Raw genomic sequence first — 7,278 nt, 5'->3', positions numbered from 1 at the left:
TGTGCCCATTAATTCCAGGTTTGATGATTTCATTAAAAAAATCAGACATACATACTGCATGACCATTGAAAAGTAAATGTATGATATCACGTTTTAGCCTGAAGTGGAATATATATTCTGAGAACAGCCTGTTAGGCCCTACACGTGTTAAATAACACACGCATACGTCACACCAGGCAGTGTTATTAAACGAGAGGATTGCTACCATAAATCTGTGTCACACAGCGGCGCCCTCAATAGTGACATGCTGTGTGGTGACATCTCCATGGCTACGACACACGAGGAGACACACATTTGGGAGGGGCAACCGTAAAGCTCATCGCAAGTCAGTCAACGTTCACTGCACGGGCAGTGTGAACGGGCTCCACATGGAAGACTTCAGAAATGGATATTTCAGAAAACAACACAGTAGCCTGCCTCTCTGAAGAAGTACCACTATTTCACCTTGCTCTTACTGCATCTCAGTACCAGCTCATTCATTACCAGTAACAGTCCATTAAATGCCCCCTAACAAACGCTTGTCTTGAATGGCCACCTCAAGCACATATCAAGTAGATATCCCAGGCTGTGGCCCAAAATTTCCCCAGTCTAGTATTTGTGGCCCTCAAGTATGGAAAGCATAGCATGCTTCACATTGCCCTGATGTCATGCTACTGTCACTGAAAAGCAAGGATGCACTGATTGCATGCTATTTAGGATGTTTCACATTTTACCATCTCTGTCTATCATTGTCAGTAGAAAAGAGAGGAGCGGACTGGTGGCGTTCACAGTGAAAAATGTTAACTACTGCTTCACGTATTTACCTACAGCAAAGCTTGCTAGGTGGCTACCTATTTTACAGTCATTACAGGCATAGGAATTCCATTTAGTTTTTAGCTAATTTTAGCTAGCTAGGAGGAAACCATTGACCATCAGCTTTGGCTGCCAGCAATTCATCAATAAAATTGGATAGTATGACACAACTATGGAAAATGTCAACTGAAATGACACACGGAAGCTATGCAATTAACCATACCTTGAGTCAAAGTTTTTTTCACAAATAATGTGTAAAAGTGTGCTCACAGTAGAAACCTTTTTAATGCATAGTGCGTACATAATCTACACTGTAGTACATACTGAAAGAGTATATACTGCATAGATGCCTACTGTGTAGCATGCTGGCATGTAATCACTAAATCATTAAAGGTGACGCAGACCTTTATAAGACTGATTGTTCAACATCTACATCCAACCAAATGGTTTCCCTGGCTTTATTTTTTATACATCAAATGTGTTCTATAACACACAGTAACGACATCAACAACAAAATAAGGCACAGTGAGAATTAATGAGGATTGGTCATATAAAATAACACCATTCTAAAGCTATCATTAATGTATTTCATGTCAGTAAAAGTACATAATTCTGTTCAAACCTGATGGAAAATTTTGTTGGTTTCTTTGTTTACAAGCTGTTTTCTTCCCTTAGAGCAGTTTCTCAATCCTACTCCTGGAGCCCCCCTGCCCTGCATATCTTCAGTCTATCCTTGTTCCAGACCACCTGATTGAAATGAGTGCTCTTGCTCTTGATTAAATCAGGTGTGCTCAGCTAATCAAAAGTGCCACTGATGAGTTCAGTCAGATAGGTAGAGCAGGGAAAGATGGAAAACATGCAGAGCAGGGGCCCCCAGGAGCAGGATTGAGACTCAGTGTCTTAGAGGTTTCTCATCATCATTGTTGTATCAGATGTGAGGCATCTCACTTTCTTTCATTATCAGTACCTCTATGAGAATCATTTTACCCATTGATATTCCCAGCTCGATTACACGGTGGATTACGCCAGTTGGAGCTTGGACCGCTGCCCGTGACCACGCATCAGAAGGACATCAGTGTCACCAGGGGGAATGTGGCACTATGTGAGAAAGGCAGGGAGCCGCCGGGTGCGAGAGAGAGCGTGGGCGCTGAGGAGGAGTGCTGATGAAGGTGAGAATTCTTCGCTCTTGCCTCGGCTCGTCTGCTACCTCCCAATTCCGCGAGGGTCAGTCGCTTCCTGTTATAGGAGCTATATTTGGCGTGGATGGTGGGCCGGCCTGGGAGGAGACGCTGACAGAGTCCCCGCCCCCAGCCCATATGCATGGCACGTCACCTGTCATTTCTGCAGATCAGTGCATTTTTTTTTTTTTTTCCTCTGTCACTTTCAGGAATCCGTTGTGAGCTGTGACCCACGTTGCTCAGACCATTTAACTCTGTCCTCTGCTTTATGGTGTGTTGTGCTGTGATGTCCTGCATCGCACATAAAGCTTTTAAAGCCATGCTGCTGCTCCAAGCTGGAGTAACGGCATCATGCTGCAACAACATGCACAAGCGTTGTTAAAATGTTGTGTTTCAGCTGGGTTTTACTGCTTCTTAGGTCACCCTTGTGGTTTTCCACGTAACCTATGACTTCATTTAGTTTTCAGATGGTAAATTGACATGAGCCCTGGACCTTATGAAAAGGTAGTTATAAAATCAAATCGGGCCTTTTACGGTGACTCATAGTCTTAGCTCATCATTTGGTTGGTAGTACTGGCAAAATGAGGGCAATAGGAATGGGAAAACAGCAACTAATGAAAACCTACTCTCACGCCTACTGCAAGTGCTTTTTGAAAAACGTGTGTGTTCCGTTTCTAAATGTACCACGCAGCTGAACATATAAATCGTATTAATGCAATTGCACTAATGTGTTCTCTCGTCTGTGACTGAAGCAATTTAAGCGCAATCAGACCCAAGCACTGCGACGATATCTTTCCGTCATCCATTTCCAGGTAGAGCACTTTACTGTAGGAGCCAGCGCTGACTCATTAATCTTAGTTAACCTCATACACTGAACGTCACTGTACCTTCTCAGCATGCCGCTTGGGCACCCGCCATTGGCTTCATGCCAGGACCACACTGATAAGAAGCACCTCTGGCACGATTTAAGCGCTCTCCGTTTTCACCGACTGCACGTTTGGCATGCGGTCAGTTTCGGTGCTGTTGCATACTCCAATACGGCTCACTGTTCAAAACAGAAATGAGGCACCTGAAGGCGTCTATCAAGACCGCCTGTGCAAAATTTAGGCCCAGTATTTATTCGGACATTTAGTACATTTATCAGGACAAAAATACTTGTTACTGTCACTATGACTTGTGCAATGGTGCGTGTGCAGGTTCTATCCTTGATATATTTTGACATGTTGCTATTCTTTATGAGAATGGATTCTGAGCGCTCGGTTATTACCCTGGGGTCTTTGCTGAAATATTTTTCACCCTCAGTTACTGTGGGCGTATGGTTGACTTTTCGATCAATAGCCATTGTAGCACCGAGCTGAGCACAAGGGGATGACTGCATCAGCCACAACCTTGGCTATTGGCTGGGAGCGGAAGAAAAAAAACAGTTTTCTGTTATCTAATCCCTTTCTCTCTGTTCAAGTGTGGACACGGATGCAGATTGTCGTTCGGCCCGTGTCGTTAATGAGGAAACCCACTCAGCCTCAAAGCACGTTATTGAAAATGCTCATTGTTCCGTGCGGCGGCGGCAATGCGTCCCTCCCGCCGTCTTTGTGCAGTAAATGTCACCCCGGTCGCCGTCCCTGCACGGTTCGGTGGCTTCTCCCAATCTGGACATCTCTCAATTAAAGCTCCTTCTGAAGCCCTGGGCGGACGGGAGAGAGCCGCATCACGAGTGACGGAGGCCACTGGTGAGGGAGAGCGAACATTAGAGCAGTGCACAGAGGGTGACGGTTCGCTCCCTGTCTGTGTTTTGGGCTTGTGGTTGTGGGTTCCAATCTCAACAGGAAGTTACCTGGTTAGTCACATGGACTGCAGTACTATTTTATAGTGTTCATACTGTGTAGTCAAATGCATGCTTTGTCTGCCTTCAGTAAAGAAGGAGGGAGCCAGATGCTTCATAAGGATGGTGATTTCTCCACCATAGTGGAAAGTTGATGAAAGCTTTCATGGATTTTCATTTTGGAAGTGCTTTTGCCTATAATTGCATTCATCTGTTGCAATTGTAGTTGGGCCCTACAGTAGCAAGATTGATTTTGTTTTGAATAAATGTAATCTTGGGCCCTGTACACCAGTTAAACATCAAGTACATGAAAATTGCAAACAGGAGTCAAACTCTATACAAGTAACCCTTCTTATTCTGCTACTGTTAATGTCTGGTGCCTGGGGAATCTATCAGACAGAAAATCTATATTGTTCTGTCAAAAGAATTAAATGTGCTGACTTTGATTTTTTTTTAACAACAATATGCATGTGTGTTCCGTGGCTACAGGAGTCTGGAGGAAACAGAGGTGGCCGCGCGTTTGCCAGCTCCGATCCCGTGTCGGCCGCAACACCTCGTCTGCGCTAAAAAGATCCCCTGGGGCTCGCTGCCCGCGATCTCGCCATTCCCGTCACACACGCCCGCCGCTGACGTCAAGGGCTCACGCAAGCCTCGGCCACCACCTGCCAAGCCTCCGTCGCTCCGTCGCAAAACACACGCGCTGGCGCGTGCGGATGAACACACGCTCACACACGACAGAAGCCTGCACGCCTCATACGTATGCACTCACCCATCCCTCGCACAGCATGAGCACACAACACGTCTTTCACACAGAGGCAAAGAAAAAAGGAGAGATTTGGGCTTAGATGTCTAAAGATAATAAAAAGACCTGTACAGATAAACGTTCATAATGAATTTTTAGCAAAGCACATTTTCCAAGTCAGCCTAACAGTGGTGCTAGAGACATCTGTTGCAGAGTATGTATTTGCAGGTTAAACAATTGTGTTAGCAAAATATCTAGACGGAATCTCATCTGCAGTCACTATTGATATTTGTTAAATGACACACACAGAATCTTATCACCAAAGGAGACGGACAACGTACAGACGCAAGGTGGTGAGTAAATGCAAAAGGGACCTGCCCACACACACGAGCATATCAGCGTCTTTGAGGCATGACCAGGATGTGGAAGGAAGTCCCACGCTGCTGGGAACAGCCACATGTGCGCACGTCTACCCTGAGTCACTGAGGCAGATCACACCGCAGGGGATGAAGGTGTGCATCATCCTCACCCTCGCCCTGCCGATTCCAGTAAGGAGCGCTGTTTAAGGACATCGCTGTGAACATTCAGTCCAATATGACAGCTCTATAGAGATTCCAGCTTGTGCCATTGTAACAGTGCTGCAACAGGTTCAGAGCGGTTTCTTTAGATAGCTGTCTCGGATGAGCAAGAATTTTAAAAATTGACTTAGAATCTAGTCTCATGATACCATTGTAGAAATATAATAGCAGTAAAACACAAACAGATACTTTATATCTGTATGAAAACAGGGCATTTTTCCCCCACAGTAAAATGTGTCTGTGTTCCAGACTGTGCTAAATCTAAGGAGCAGGAATTACTGTGAGAGTTTCCTGGGCAATCAGCACCACCTGTTGAGTCTTTGCAGGATAGCATCTTCTGAGAAATTAACAGGTCGGATATTTTAAGCAAAGCTGTAATAGGAGGTATACATACACACTGTTTTTCTACATAGTTATCTTGCACCTTAATTTGCACTGCGGCCAAATTCATTGTTGTATTCTTATGATCATATATTTTTTTGGGTACTGTTCACTGCCTGATCCTTTGGACAAAAACTCTACATTCAGCTTGTTCTCTGATGATTTTTTGTAGAAGGAATGACCTACAACTCATCAGTGAGTAGATTCTGTACATACTGTCTTGATTGACATCAGGGAATACTTGTAATTATTCTCTAATTTAGAGGATTTCAGTTCTGAGACCTGAACAAACAGTGGTTATTACTCTTAATGACTAGCTGGCTTTAATTGTCAGGGCACAACTACTATCCCCAAAATTCCAGAAAGAGCATAAGGATGAAATGCACGATAAATCAGGGTCTGTCCATGAAGGAGTTAGAAACCGACACTGTACAGTGTCTGATTAACACTATCTGTATAAAAAGATATTATTCACAGCAGTGGAAAAACAAAGTTTTGCACTTCTTCACCTATGAAAAAGGTCTACCTATGGCACTAGATCTATGAGAACGATTCCACAGACAAACTTCCCAGCCTCAGTTTCACTGAAAAAGAACAAAAGGCCATGAGAGACTTGATTATGACTTGAAGATGGTTCCCTCTGGCTGGGAACCATGTGGCACACAGCTTGCATTGTCCATCTGGGAGCCTGCTTGGTGAGCGTGTATGGAGAGGAACACTCACAAACAAACATGCGCGCACACACGCACACACACACACACACACATATGGCAGTACCATTCCAAGAGAAATACTGGAAAGCAGGGAGGCCTAGTCCTCAGTTTGGTAGTATCAGCTTTGTGGAGGGTGTTCAGACTCAAATTGGCCTGTTTTAGGTAACAGTTGATAATGGAGAATCCAATACAATATGGACTATGGCTGTAACAGCCTGAAATTCCCAGACCAGCAGATCCTACCAATTGCCACCCACTGTGGACTCCAGCTGGGAGCAATGTAATAATGTTAGCTGTTAACAAACAAAAGCGTGCCCCAAAGTGATAGGCACCCGGAACGTACTCAAACTATTACACTTAAGAGTAGAGTGTGAAAAATATTGCAGATATAATAGCTAATGACTTTGGGCAAATACATGAAAATGACACTCAAAGGCACAATCAAATGTATACCATTTTGTATGGTGCTCTCTGAATCAAGGATTTGATTCAGAGAGGAACTTCAAGGAACTTGAACAGACACTTTGACAACCTTCAGACAAATTAAATACAATCAGATGTACAGAGTTAGCCTAATAACTCATGTTCTCTGATATTGTGAAAACTGGGAGACACTTTTTCATGAAAGTCAAGTTACAGTAGGACTGCCAAATTGTCCAAAATGTCACCAATGAATGAAAAGCTATGCCAGCCTACAATCTGTAAAATGATCTGCCTGTAACACAATGTAGAATTGCACTTCTTTGCAAGCAGGCCTTTGCAGTTGTATCTCAGGGGTGTGTCTTTGCAGTTGGTGGGTGGGATCTTGAAAGAGTGGTTTGTCGTAATTGGGCACTGGATATATACAACTCTGAGCGCAGTGGCATCTAGTAGCAAAGGGAAATTGGGGTTTTCATGAATCCCAGAATGGGTGGAGCTGTCAATGTCTGATTTGAACCTAATCATGTCCTGCTGTGCAGGGCAATGTCTTTTGAGTGACTCGTGTTTGGGATTGAACCCCCGGTCCCCAATTGATAATGTCAGGTGGAGCTCCACAGATGTCTGCCTTCACACTGGAGTCATAACTCCTTTTTAA

The sequence above is a fragment of the Megalops cyprinoides genome, chromosome 5 (assembly GCF_013368585.1).
Source record: "Megalops cyprinoides isolate fMegCyp1 chromosome 5, fMegCyp1.pri, whole genome shotgun sequence".
NCBI classification, from domain to species: domain Eukaryota; kingdom Metazoa; phylum Chordata; class Actinopteri; order Elopiformes; family Megalopidae; genus Megalops; species Megalops cyprinoides.
The sequence above is the reverse complement of the archived record's forward strand: the minus strand, read 5'-3'. Positions refer to the sequence as shown.